General features: G+C 44.8%; 1 long non-coding RNA gene across 1 annotated transcript in view; it reads right to left on the bottom strand.

Moving 5' to 3' along the window:
• Positions 1-13,431, bottom strand: part of LOC143839134 (uncharacterized) — a 52,280-nt gene that overhangs the window by 13,259 nt on the left and 25,590 nt on the right. The gene's annotated exons all lie outside the window — the stretch shown is intronic.

Raw genomic sequence — 13,431 nt, 5'->3', positions numbered from 1 at the left:
TTCTAAGTCTCCAAAGTTCAGCCTTCAAACATTTTATTGGTCTCTACAGTGCTAGAGCCCTGCCCTTGACTCCGCTGGCTAGACTCATCTCAATATTTTTAGAAGGACTAAATTTGGGACCTTCAAAGGGCAGAGCAGACAGCCTGCCACGGAGACGTGGTCAGTGCCCTCAAGAGCAGCTCTGTTTCATGGGGTTTAGCCCCAGGGAAACGTTTTAAAGATTGAATTGCAAATTTGTGTGTGTGTTTAATTTTAGCAGTTCGCTAGGGAGAGGGTCAAAGAAGACGTCCGCTGATCAAGAGGAAAAGCTTCCACGTGCTTAATTTGTACGATCTATACCAGGGGTAGTCAAACTGCGGCCCTCCAGATGTCCATGGACTACAATTCCCAGGAGCCCCTGCCAGCGAATGCTGGCAGGGGCTCCTGGGAATTGTAGTCCATGGACATCTGGAGGGCCGCAGTTTGACTACCCCTGATCTATACCGTTTGTGGGGGTGGCTGGGTACAGATGTACTTGAGAGGTCAGTTGTGTAGACTACGGCCCTAATTTATGCAAAAACGCAGGAATTTGAGTTCCCTCGATACAAAAGTCTGATTATTTTTTAAAGTAGGTAACGCTGCTGACAACCCGATTAAGTGGCATTTCGCATATTATGCAGATGCAAACCTGGGCCGACTGCCCAGTTTCTACATGCTGTCTCTCAGCCTCAGCTTCCCGCTCTCAGTATGGGGGTAATAACATTGGCCTAATTTACGGGGCTGTTCACGAGATTGTGGAAAGGATGCGGGGGAGGCATCCTGAGCACTCTAGAGTGAAACCCAGTGCTTGAATTACAGGTACGGTTGCCAGCTTCCAGAGGCGTGGGTGAAGAGTTCTCCCCGAATTACTACGCATCTCCAGACTTCAGAGATCAGTTCCCTTGGAGAAAATGGCAGCTTAAGAGGGGCTGCGGTTTGTTGTCTTATCGCCACCACAAAATGGCTGCCAGCGCTGAGGCCCATCACAAACATTGGGAGGGCCAAAGCCAGGCGTGATTCTATGATGGCAGGGTTGCCAGCTCTGGGTTGGGAATTACCTGGAGATTTGGGAGGTGGAGCTCGGGGAGGGAGGGCAGGGGTTGGTCAGGGGAGAGACTGATCCCTATTGCCAGAGATCAGTAATAAAAGACCACACCTGGAGATTAAACACAAACTCTCAGGAGAGATCATAGCAACACATGAATACTACTGAGAGTATAAATTCAAGAGTGGTAATTAGAGGTACCATAGATAGAATCATAGAATCATAGAATCATAGAATCATAGACTTTGAAGGGGCCATACAGGCCATCTAGTCCATGATCAGAAACATGAAGTCCACAAGAATCAATAATGAAGTCCCATGAAAAGTGAAATATAAATTCGCATTTGGGACTTTGGCTTGACAGACCTCCCAGTAGAGAGCCAGTATAGAGCCAGTGTGGTGTAGTGGTTAGGAGTGCGGACTTCTAATCTGGCATGCCAGGTTCGATTCTGCACTCCTCCCCCACATGCAGCCAGCTGGGTGACCTTGGGCTCGCCACGGCACTGAGAAAACTGTTCTGACCAAGCAGGAATATCAGGGCTCTCTCAGCCTCACCCACCTCACAGGATGTCTGTTGTGGGGAGAGGAAAGGGAAGGCGACTGTAAGCCGCTTTGAGACTCCTTCAGATAGGGAAAGGCGGCATATAAGAACCAACTTCTTCTTCTTCTTCTTCTTCTTCTTCTTCTTCTTCTTCTTCTTCTTCTTCTTCTTCTTCTTCTTCTTCTTCTTCTTCTTCTTCAGTAATTCAGTCTGTTTTGAGGCAGCTTGGTGTTGTGGTTAAGAGGGGCAGCTTCTAATCTGGAGAGCTGGGTTTGCTTCCCCACTTCTCCACATGCAGGCAGCTGAGTGACCTTGGGCTAGTCACAGTCCTGTTGGACCACTTTCCCTTAGAGCTCTCTCAGCCTTGCCTACCTCACAGGATGTCTGTTGTGGGGAGAGGAAGGGAAGGTGATTGTAAGCTGATCCGAACCTCCTTTGGGTACTGAAAAACGGGGTATAAAACCCTCTTCTCCTTTTTCAGTTAATCACAGGAGAGCTCAATAGTCATCCTGCTGGTTTTGATAGACACAATAGTGACATCACAGGATACTCACAAGTCATGTAAGCCTGGCTAGAGATTGGCAACCTGAAAAGAGGCACTTGTTTTTGGATGGGTGTTGCTTGCAGCCCAAAGGTGATTTCTCAAACACTCCTCCACTTATGTGGAGGGAAGCCAGGACTGGCTCTTCACTTTGGGGGAAGAGCAGTTTTATTGAAGAAGCAAGTGGACAGCAGGAGACCCATCAGCACTGGTCCCTGGCCTGGACGTTTCATGCTAGCCCAATATAGCCAGATTGAAGAAGCTGTATATCGCATTGGTCAGTCCCCACCGGAGGACTCTGTGTGCAGTTCGGGAGGCCTCCCTTCCAAAAGGATGTGGACAAAATTGAGAGGGTTCAGAGGAGAGTAATGAGGATAATCCATGCCCTGTGAGGAAAGGCTGAGGGTCTTGGGAATGTTCGGCCTGGAGAAGAGGAGATTGGCCAATTGGCAGTGGCTCATGGTAATTGTAGTCCATGGATATCTGAAGAACCACAGCTTGGCCACCCCTGTCTTAGGACTTTACAGAGGTGCCTCTATAGGAGTTACATGTAAGGAGTCTCAGAAAAGAGGCCAAGTCTTATAGAGAAGCTCGATGTTTGAGTGCAGGTCCTAAAAATCAACTATCCCTCAATCTCCATAATATTATTTCCTACACACAGACACACTTTGGACACCTCATGAGAAGGAAGGCCTCCCTGGAGTAGAGCCTAATGCTGGGGGCGATTGAGGGCAAAAGAAGAAGGGGACGACAGAGAATGAGGTGGCTGGATGGAGTCTCTGAAGCAGTCGGTGCAAACTTAAATGGACTCCGGGGAATGGTAGAGGATAGGAAGGCCTGGAGGATCATTGTCCATGGGGTCGCGATGGGTCAGACACAACTTTGCACCTAACAACAACAACAACACACACACAAGTAGAAGGTGACATCTTTGTGAAGCTACTCAAGTCTGAAGACTGATTGTTTTCTATGAAACATTTTTGAAGATTAAGATATCCTTTAACTCCCACCCCCACCCCCCAAACATGCCAATAGATTCCCAAGAGGGAGTAGGATCATTTGGTCAGGCTGCTTTTTCTGTACCATGCCTTCACATCCCTTGTGCACCACCCATGACAATCCTTGCTTGACATTCGGATGGCTGGAAATGCCAGCTGAATGTTTTCTCACTCTTGTGTGGATTCAGCTAGTTATTGACAACTTCTCTGAGGGAACACCAGGACACGACATGAGGCAGTGAAGGGTGACAGTTGGCTCCTTCTCTCCTGCCAAGACAGCAGGGAACAAATGTTTATCCTACTCGTTGAAGCCAAAAGAAGTAACAGCTTTTTGGGGGGACGGGGGGGGGGAGGCTAGAAAAATGAACCGGGAGACTTTAAAATCTCAAAAATGCCTTGTTTGGGTACATAAAAGGTTACTAAGTAGAGATTAATACACTAGCACAGCCTTCCTCAACTTGTTTTGCAGTTGAGAACCCCCTGAAACATTCTTCAGGCTTAGAGAAATCACAGAAGTAATGCAATCATGTGGAATATGGTTGGGAAGCAGAGCTGTGGACACGCCCACCATGGGCCCCTCCCCTTCCCACTCCCTCCATAGCCCACCTGGAGCTCCTCCCTCTCCTGCCCGCTCCAGGCCCAACATGGGCCATTTGGGAGGGGGGGAGGGTTAACGTGACTATATGTTATCATCTCACCTGAGAAATGTTTAACAACCTAGATAGCCATCTGACGGAGAGGCTGATTCTGTGAAGGTTCAAGGGGGTGGCAGGTTACAGTGGATGAGCGATAGGGATGTGAGTGTCCTGCATAGTGCAGGGGGTTGGATTAGATGACCCATGAGGTCCCTTCCAACTCTATGATTCTAACCTCCCCCGCCTACTACGACCACCACTAATCTTCCTAACCCACTGGGTCCCAGTAACAGTTGAGCTGAGGCTCCTTTGCAGTTCTATCATATTATTATTGCTGTTATCATGTTGGGATTGTAAGGGCCTCTTGTGGCGCAGAGTGGTAAGGCAGCAGACATGCAGTCTGAAGCTCTGCCCATGAGGCTGGGAGTTCGATCCCAGCAGCTGGCTCAAGGTCGACTCAGCCTTCCATCCTTCCGAGGTCGGTAAAATGAGTACCCAGCTTGCTGAGGGGTAAACAGTAATGACTGGGGAAGGCACTGGCAAACCACCCCGTATTGAGTCTGCCATGAAAATGCTAGAGGGCGTCACCCCAAGGGTCAGACATGACCTGGTGCTTGCACAGGGGATACCTTTACCTTTAACTTTATGTTGGGTTTATTGTTGTTGTAGTTATTGCTATTGTCACATGTGTTACCCCATGTTATCTGTATCTGTTTCCTGTTCCCTGTTTCCTGAGCCTTCGGGGGAGGGCGGTATATAAATATAAATATAAATATAAATATAAATATAAATATAAATATAAATATAAATATAAATATAAATATAAATATAAATATAAATATAAATATAAATATAAACAATTTTTAAAAAATATATCAAAAATTAATTAACTTCCACCAATTGGGGAAATCCTTTCAGGGCTGTCAAGAAACCCCAGGGTTTCATGAAACCCTGATTGAGATAGCCAGCACTCATAGCTTGGCCGGGAAGCAGGGCTGGGCTCCCTTAGAGATTAGAAGCACAAACATACATAATCAATTTTCAAATTGTGGTAAACTCAGGATTATTCTAGCCTGATCTGGTGCCCAGCCTAACCAGATCTCCTTGGAAGTCAAAGAGGGAGGTGCAGTTGGCCTTCCTTGGTACGTGGATGGGCGAACACCCCAGAAGTCTAGGGTCACTATCCAGAGATGCCAGAAATGGCAAACCACTAGGGTTGGCCACAAGCTGCATACCGATATACACATTCATGAATGGGTGGGTTGTGAATAATTTTAAATTCAATCCCACAGAGAGCATAAATGGCTTGGAACCATTTAAACCAAGCCAAACAGCTGACTGGTAGTCCATGTTGCCCAGCTGTTTAGAAACACCAGCTTTCTGCCCCCCGTGACACAACAGAAATCTAAACATTCTCTTTTTTTCAACCAGGGGTAACAAATCTTTGTTTGAGTAGAATACCTTGACATTTCCTGCATTTGCATTTTCGTATTTATTGGTTGTGGTCCACCAGGCTCATTTTTCAACACGCATCTATCTGGAATCTCCCCTGGGTGGGAGTTGATCGATCGAACTATGTCTCTCTCTGTGTGTAAGATCAGAAACGAGATCTTCAGCCCTCACCAGGGGGTTGGCAAGCCTAGATCTTCTGCAGGCTAAGCATAGCTTCTCTACAACGGCTGCCCTAGGCACAGCAATAATTCTTAGCATTGTGATAAGGACTGAGAAAGTCCTTGCGGTCAGCCAGTGCCAATTTGCTGGGACTTCATAGGTTTGTCTTTTGTGAGGCTTTTGAATCCAAGTAGAATAATTATTTAACCCCCTTCTCTGACTCTTTCTCCCCTTTCTTCGCATTTGTGGAGTCATTTGGATAGAATCCGAGCTGGTTTTAAGGACTCAATTTCCGACCCGTCTGTACTGGGCTTTCCAGATAATTGTCTCCCAAAACAGCTCTCCTCAGTCATGGAATACGGGCCGTACCCTTGTGAATGACAAGGCAAGGCTCATGAGAGAACAGAGAGAGGAGAGAGATTAATTCCAAAGTGCGAGGAGGAAATTAGAATCTATATCCATCCGAGGGGCAAAATACATATTTTTAGACATTTATCTCCAGTTTTGGGTTATATAATTTTAAGAGTGTGGGGATGAAACCGGGATGCTGAACAGATAAATTTATGATAATATTTCATGTTAGAAGGAGAGTTGTTTTTTTTATACCCCATCTTCACTGCCTGAAGGAGTCTCAAAGTGGCTTACAAACACCTTCTCTTTCCTCTCCCTACAATAGACACCCTGTGAGGGAGGTGAGGCTGAGACAGCCCTGATATTACTGGAGAAGAAGAAGAAGACTTGGTTCTTCTATGCCGCATTTCCCTACCTAAAAAGCGGCATATAAGAACCAACTCTTGTTCTTCTTCAGTAATCTCAGGGCTCTCTCAGCCTCACCTCCCTCACAGGCTGGCTGTTGTGGGGAGAGGAAGGGAAGGCGAATGGAAGCCACTTTGAGACTCCTTCGGGTAGAGAAAAGTGACATATAAGAACCAACTCTTCTTCTTCTTCTTCAGTAATCTCAGGGCTCTCTCAGCCTCACCTCCCTCACAGGCTGGCTGTTGTGGAGAGAGGAAGGGAAGGCAACTGTAAGCTGCTTTGAGACTCCTTTGGGTAGAGAAAAGCGGCATAGAAGAACCAACTTCTTCTTAAATTGATTAAGTTCCATCAACAGAGAAGGGTAAAACTCTGCTGAGAATGGCACAAGACCCCCTCCTCCCCCAAGAACAATGGGGCCCTTATCTGAATTACTTAAGAAAATAAACTAAAAGGAGACATGAAATGGGGAATTAAGTGTAACAAATGAAAAGCATAACTTATCTTTCTTTGTATTAACAATTTATACTATTTGTTCTGTTCTATCTTTATCTTTATGAAAATAAAAATATATATCAGGTGGGAAAAAAGACCCCTTCCTCCCCATATCCTGCACAATTGCACCACTGCTGTAGTTTCTCAAAGCCTGAAGAATGTTCCAGGGGTTTCTCAATGGTAAAAAAGTTGAGAAAGGTTGGGTTGTTTGTTATTTCAAAATGTTTTTTTGGGGGTGGTGATATAAACCCCTGCATTTTTGCTGAATGTTAGATTGCTACTCAGTTGATCAATCTGACTTTCTGAAATGTCTGGGCTTTCATTTCTCTGCCAACAGAAACATGGCTTGGGCTCAAAACCGTCTCCAAGTCTCAGCCAATGATTTCCTGAGGTAGATACGAGGGAGGCAATCTGACTCACTCTGTTTTAATATAATAAAAATCCACAAAGCTACCCAATTGTCAGAAGATGCTCAGTTTGGGGGCCGGGAATCGAAAACAGTTCAAAATACATCCCTCGGTTTGCTTTTGCTTTGCCAACCAACATGTCTGGGACTCTGTTTTCAGAAGAGACGGATACATAAATCCATGCCGACCAAAATATGGTCTATTTTGTTAAATTATTGGCTGAAATCAGGGGTGCATCATGCCTCTGTTTGAATTGCAATTGGGCTGCAACTTGCAAGCAGTACTTTTAAACAATCATTTTTGTTTCACATTTTGCTTTCCCCGTTTTGCTTGCCAGTCTCCCATGGTGGAGTGTGTCCCCTGCAGTTTCCAAATCGGACTGCATTGCCTCCTGGGAACTGTAGTTCGACCCTGGATATTTTCAGCACGCGCCAAGAAGATTAATGCTGCCAACTGACAAATATTGTACGGGCAAAGTAAGTATGCCAGACTATGGTGAAGACAGGGGTTTGCTGCTGATCAGCTTTCCAGTGGGGGGAGCTAACAGGAGGGAGGGAGGACCAGGATTCATCACCGATAAAGTTGCAACATGATTTCCAGTATACACTGGAAGTCATGACATAGGCGGTGTCTAGGAAATGCTTTGGCATTTCAGCAAAAACTGGAAAGTAGAAGCCATTATATTCATAAACTCCACCCCCCCCCCCAATATCAGAATATCACTTAGTCAATAGGAATGTGGGGGGCAATACCAGGGTGTATACTGGAAGTGTCTTAGCCACTAAAGTTTGGGGGAAATAAATTATTTGGGAAGGGGGTTATTGGACTAATTTTTTTTTTGGGGGGGTACTTCCTGATATTCCAAAATCCCAACACAGGATTTTTTTGGAATCCTAGATTTTTTTGGCTCAACCATACCCCACATGGACCATAAAAAAGGGTAGTTAGCTGGACATATCTGGAAGTCTGGAGGGTGATTTTTGAATAAGAGGTTCAAATTTACAGAACAGTCTACTAGGGAGACATTTAAAGACCTTGACAAAGAACATATCCTCAGCACCAGCTGTTTGGCAGAGTCTTTCTCAGTCAGCTGAATCATGACTCAGCCAAATCAAGACTAAATTGATTCAGGCGTCTCTGATTCAGTTTATTTAACCTAATGGGATGTGAGATTCGGCTTGGATAATACCTGTCAGCATTGGTTTGAGTATTTTGGGGCTTATCAGAGCCAAATCATACAACGTCAATGCCAGTTCAACATGACTGATGTGAAGCGCAGAATCACACTCTAAGCAAGGGGGTAGGTTGCATACCCAATAGACTAGCACAATGTGCTAGTGCCCAGCAGAACCCAGAGCCATTGTGATAATGTCAGCCCAATAAGATTTATGTGATGCACAGAATCACAATCCAAGGCTGGAGAGAGGAGTTTGCAAGCCAAGCATAACTAGTTCATTTTACAGAATGGCCAGCATAATCCAGTGCCATTGTTTCAATGCAAGCAAAAGTGAAATGATGTCAAACCAGGGAATAATTGCAGGAGAAACAAAAGGGGGGATTTTCAACCCCAGCACAACAGAGTGCCCAGTTGAACCTAGTGTCACGGTGTGCTTAAATGACTGGTCTCAAAGCGCTGAGTCACAAGAAATCAAAGCAAGAGGTGGATTTTGCAAGCCAAGCACAACTATTTACAATGTGCAGAATGCCCAGCAGAACACGGTGCTACTAACATTGTATACTCAACAGAAGTGATCTCAAAGCACAGAGTCACAATGAATCCAAGTAAGTGGGGGGGGGGAGGATTTTGCAAACTCTGTTCAAGAAAAAGGTAAAGAAAGACAAAGGAACTATGGCATGTTGTTGTTGTTGTTAGGTGCGAAGTCGTGTCTGACCCATCGCGACCCCATGGACAATGATCCTCCAGGCCTTCCTGTCCTCTACCATTCCCCGGAGTCCATTTAAGTTTGCAATAGTGGAGAATGCCCACTATTGGCATAGTGGGGAAAAAACCAAGCCTCATAAAACCTCATAAAAACCAAGCCTCATAAGAATAACAGGGAAGCCCATATAAGTCCCTAGACACAAAAACAAAGAAGAAAAGGGGGGAAAAACAATCTCTGGGAGCCTCTAGTGCTGAAATCAGTTGTCCTGAAGAAAATGGCTCCTTTGGAGGGTGGGCTGTGTGACATTATGCCCTGCTGAGGTCCTGCCCATCTCCACAGGCTGCCCTGTCCAGACTCTACCCCTCAAATCCCTAGATGTTTCCCAACCAAAAATTGGCAACCCTAGTCCAGGAACATGTACAAACAGATGATGCCCCAAGACAACAACTTGGCTTTTCTCCAACAAAGCACCTTGGAGACCAGGAAGATCTTTGGGGTATACATTCAAGAGATGAAGGTAACTTTTTACTGCAGACAGCTACTGAGGAGCTACAGGACTCAGATCTAGCTGTTCTGTGGTGGACCAGCACAGATGCGCTTTGGAACTATCACTAAATGAACCTACTCTTAATGAGTCATCCTCAGATACTGGCCTCGTATAACCTACAGAATCATAATATTTTGGTGACCCAGATTCATAGACTATTAAGCCACCATGGATGCCCAAAGGGGTTCCTTTCAGAGCAAGCCCATTTATGCACAAAGGTTCTGCATAAAACAAACATCATGATCTTGAACATTAAGAGAATCCAGCAGCAAATCACACCTCAAGGGTGTCCTCTTGGTGTTTAACCAGTACTCCAAGCAAACAATTATCTATTGGGACTGAATTAGCTTAGCTCAAAGGCAGCACTGATGCCTGTCCTCTTCTAGGCAATGGAGTCAGTGATAATATACCATCTTCTGAAAGGACATACCCACATGGCACAGAGCTGATTGAAAAGCATCTATATTGTATTATGCATTTCTATTGTGTTGGGCCCATTCTTTGACAGTATTCATAGCCGTATCACCCAAGGCTGACTTTTTAAAGGGAGCCAGCTTGGTGCAGTGGTTAAGAGCGGCAGATTCTATTCTGGAGAGCCAGGTTTGATTTCCCACACCACCTGCTGCCAGCTGGGTGATGTTGGGCTAGTCACAGTCCTGTTAGAACTATTCTTGCAGAGCATTTCTGTCAGAATTATCTCGGCTTCACCTGCCTCCCAGGGTGTCTGTTGTGGGGCAATTGTCCGAGAATCATTCAGGAAGTGAAAAGCAGGGTATGAAAACCTATATTTCTTCTTCTTAAAAAATGATAATGGTCAATAACACTATTTTTATGGAGACCAATCAAGATGGGCAGCTTGGCTAGTCTGTCTGCTGAAGAAGAAGAAGAAGAAGAAGAAGAAGAAGAAGAAGAAGAAGAAGAATTGGTTCTTATATGCCGCTTTTCTCTACCCGAAGGAGGCTCAAAGCAGCATACAGTCGCCTTCCCATTCCTCTCATCTCTTGAAGAAGAAGAAGAAGAAGAAGAAGAAGAAGAAGAAGAAGAAGAAGAAGAAGAAGAAGAAGAAGAAGAAGAGTTGATTCTTATATGCTGCCTTTCTTTACCCGAAGGAGTCTCAAAGCAGCTTCCATTTGCCTTCCCTTTCCTCTCTCCATAACAGACACCCTGTGAGGTGGGTGAGGCTGAGAAAGCCCTGAAATTACTGAAGAAGAAGAAGAGTTGGTTCTTATATGCCACTTTTCTCTACCCGAAGGAGTCTCAAAGCGGCTTACATTCGCCTTCCCTTTCCTCTCCCCACAACAGACACCCTGTGAGGTGGGTGAGTCTGATAGAGCCCTGATATTCCTGCTCGGTCAGAACAGTTTTATCAAGACGGTGACTAGCCCAAGGTCACCCAGATGGCTGCATGTGAGGGAACAGGGACTCAAACCCAGCTCGCCAGATTAGCTAAATGGCAAAGGGCACGGTTTGGTATGATTGGCATGAGCAAGGCAATTTGCTCACCTGTTTTCAGGGCATATATCCTTCACTATCTTTATTTTATCCATATTTCCATGAAACAAAGACAACTGTGAATGTAAGACAATCCCTCATACAAATGCCCATATGCACATTTTTAACTATAATTTGTATGGAGATTTAAAATGGGAATCTCCTGACAGTAAGGATGGAATTCACTTAGCCTTCATTCTGATAAATGGGATGATTGACTTTCACCGTTTATTCCAGGCCGTGTTATTCACTCAGCTGCCTATCTCTCTACTGTGCAAAACCCTTTTGCCAAGATGTTGGGTTCTCTTCTCTCATGCAGCGGAGTTTGATGGCAAAAAATGTTAATGAACCAGTGACCTGAATTAAGAGTCATCGCTGCAGCTCGGATGGACACCTAATTCTGAAGGGAGACCACTCCTTAAGATTTTATGCACACCGGATTGTGCAATGTGCTTTTTGTTTGCAGTTTCTTTGGGGCCATCCGCAAGATGCCATTGTTCTGTTGGCAGGGTTAGAATATGCAAAGGGAGAGGAGCACCCAACTGCTTCAAAGGATAAAAGAGTTTTATTAAGGAGACAAACAAACTTTGTATAGAAAGAAGAGAGAGAGAGAGAGAGAGTTTCCTAACTGTCTAACTGTTCTTTCTTCTTTCAGTCAGCTTGGTGTAGTGTTTAAGAGCGCCAGCCTCTAATCTGGAGAACTGGGTTTGATTGACCACTCCTCCACATGCAGACAGCTAGGTGACCTTGAGCCAGTCCCAGTTCTCTCAGAGTCTTCTCAGCCTCACCTACCTTACAGGGTTGTTGTGGAAAGAGGGAGGGTAGGCGATTGTAAGCTGCTCTGAGATTCTTTCGTGTAATAAAAAGCAGAGTACAAAACCCCAGTTCTTCTCCTCTGTTATGTATGCCATTCAAGTTGGGCTAAACGCAGGCCACAATGCCAATAAAGGATTTAAAGCCACCAATCAGAGATTCTAGTGGTGTGAAATGGACCAACAAACTGTGCCCGTTAAGGACCAATCAAGTTCTTTGGTGGGCTAGCCAAAATGTATGTAAATTTGTGGGTTTCCCTTGTTCCTTGTTAGGTGTTTGGATTCCATAAAGAGCTGTTGTTTCCGGAGAACTTCTAGTCTGTGTCTACCGAACCTTCCTCTCTGTTGATTATGGAGGCAAGCAGAGAGGAAGTGTGCTCAAGGGAGCAGGAAGTCTTCAATCGAGCCCATCAGGAAGCTGGGGGAGATGTTAAATATATCAAGATGTTCCTCATCTAACTCTACTAAATACACATCTCCTCTTATACCCCTTCTTACACTGCTAAATCATGCACACATTGGATCGTGCATATTCCAACACGTTCTCTCTTTTTCAAGCCACGTGTGCTGGTTTGCTAGGTACGTATGAGGAACTGCGACAAATGTTCTTAAAATACAGTGCCTTTTCACAGTTTTATCTTGATTACACCCAAAAGAGGGCCTTTGAACCGTGCTGTGAATCTGCATCTCATCTCCCACCGTAACCAAAATTATGCCTTCTGGCTTACAGCTCTCACCTCCACAGTGATCCACGCTGAAAATAAGCTCATAAAACCAGACCAAGCAGGTGCTATTGTGACCTTTCCTCTTTTATACCGCTGAGATACATTCAAGGGCTCCTGTCAAAGAATGTTCAAAGGCAAGTATGTCATCTGATGCGCACCTCCCCCCCCCTTTCAATTGTGTGTGTACTCATAGGGAGAATATGTATAATAATTTTGACAATTTAATTCACGGTAATTTGATTTAAGATAATTGACAGGAAAAGAAGAACTCATGGTGCAATCCCATCTTCACAAGAACTCTGCTTTTGATCCGTGTCCGAGACGATCCTATAATACATGATCAAATGTATTATCTTCCTGTTCATAGATATTTCGGATGAAATACCCCCCAAAAGTCCAACTGTGAGGAGAAGCTTTAAAGTCTGGATCTTAAGGGAAAATTAATACTCAGAATTGATTCACAGATTCAGATAATAACTGGTTGAGCGCTTCAATTTTTACATATGCATAATGTTCCAAAATAGGGGTCCCATTGATTATTGAAGCAATTGCTGAACCCTACTGGTGAAGTTTAATGTTTAGCTTTGCCAATTTTAGCCAATTTGTTATTTTATATGGCTTATTAAATATCAGATTGCAAATGAGACTTACTAAATGTGCCATTATAACCGTTTCCAAGATTCAGATAAGCAACCATCTCTAGAAGAAGAAGAAGAGTTGTTTTTTTATACCCTGCTTTTCACTACTGGAAGGAGGCTAAAAGCGGCTTACAATCACATTCCCTTCCTCTCCCCACAACAGACACTCTGTGAGGTAGGTGGGGCTGAAAGAGCTTCTGACAGGTCTGCTCTGTGAAAACAGAACCATCAGGGCTGTGACAGGACCAAGGTTACCCAGCTGGCTGCATATGGAGGAGTGGGGAATCAAAC

Source organism: Paroedura picta, chromosome 5 (genome assembly GCF_049243985.1).
Source record: "Paroedura picta isolate Pp20150507F chromosome 5, Ppicta_v3.0, whole genome shotgun sequence".
Classification (NCBI taxonomy): domain Eukaryota; kingdom Metazoa; phylum Chordata; class Lepidosauria; order Squamata; family Gekkonidae; genus Paroedura; species Paroedura picta.
This window is presented reverse-complemented; position numbering and strand designations above follow the sequence as displayed.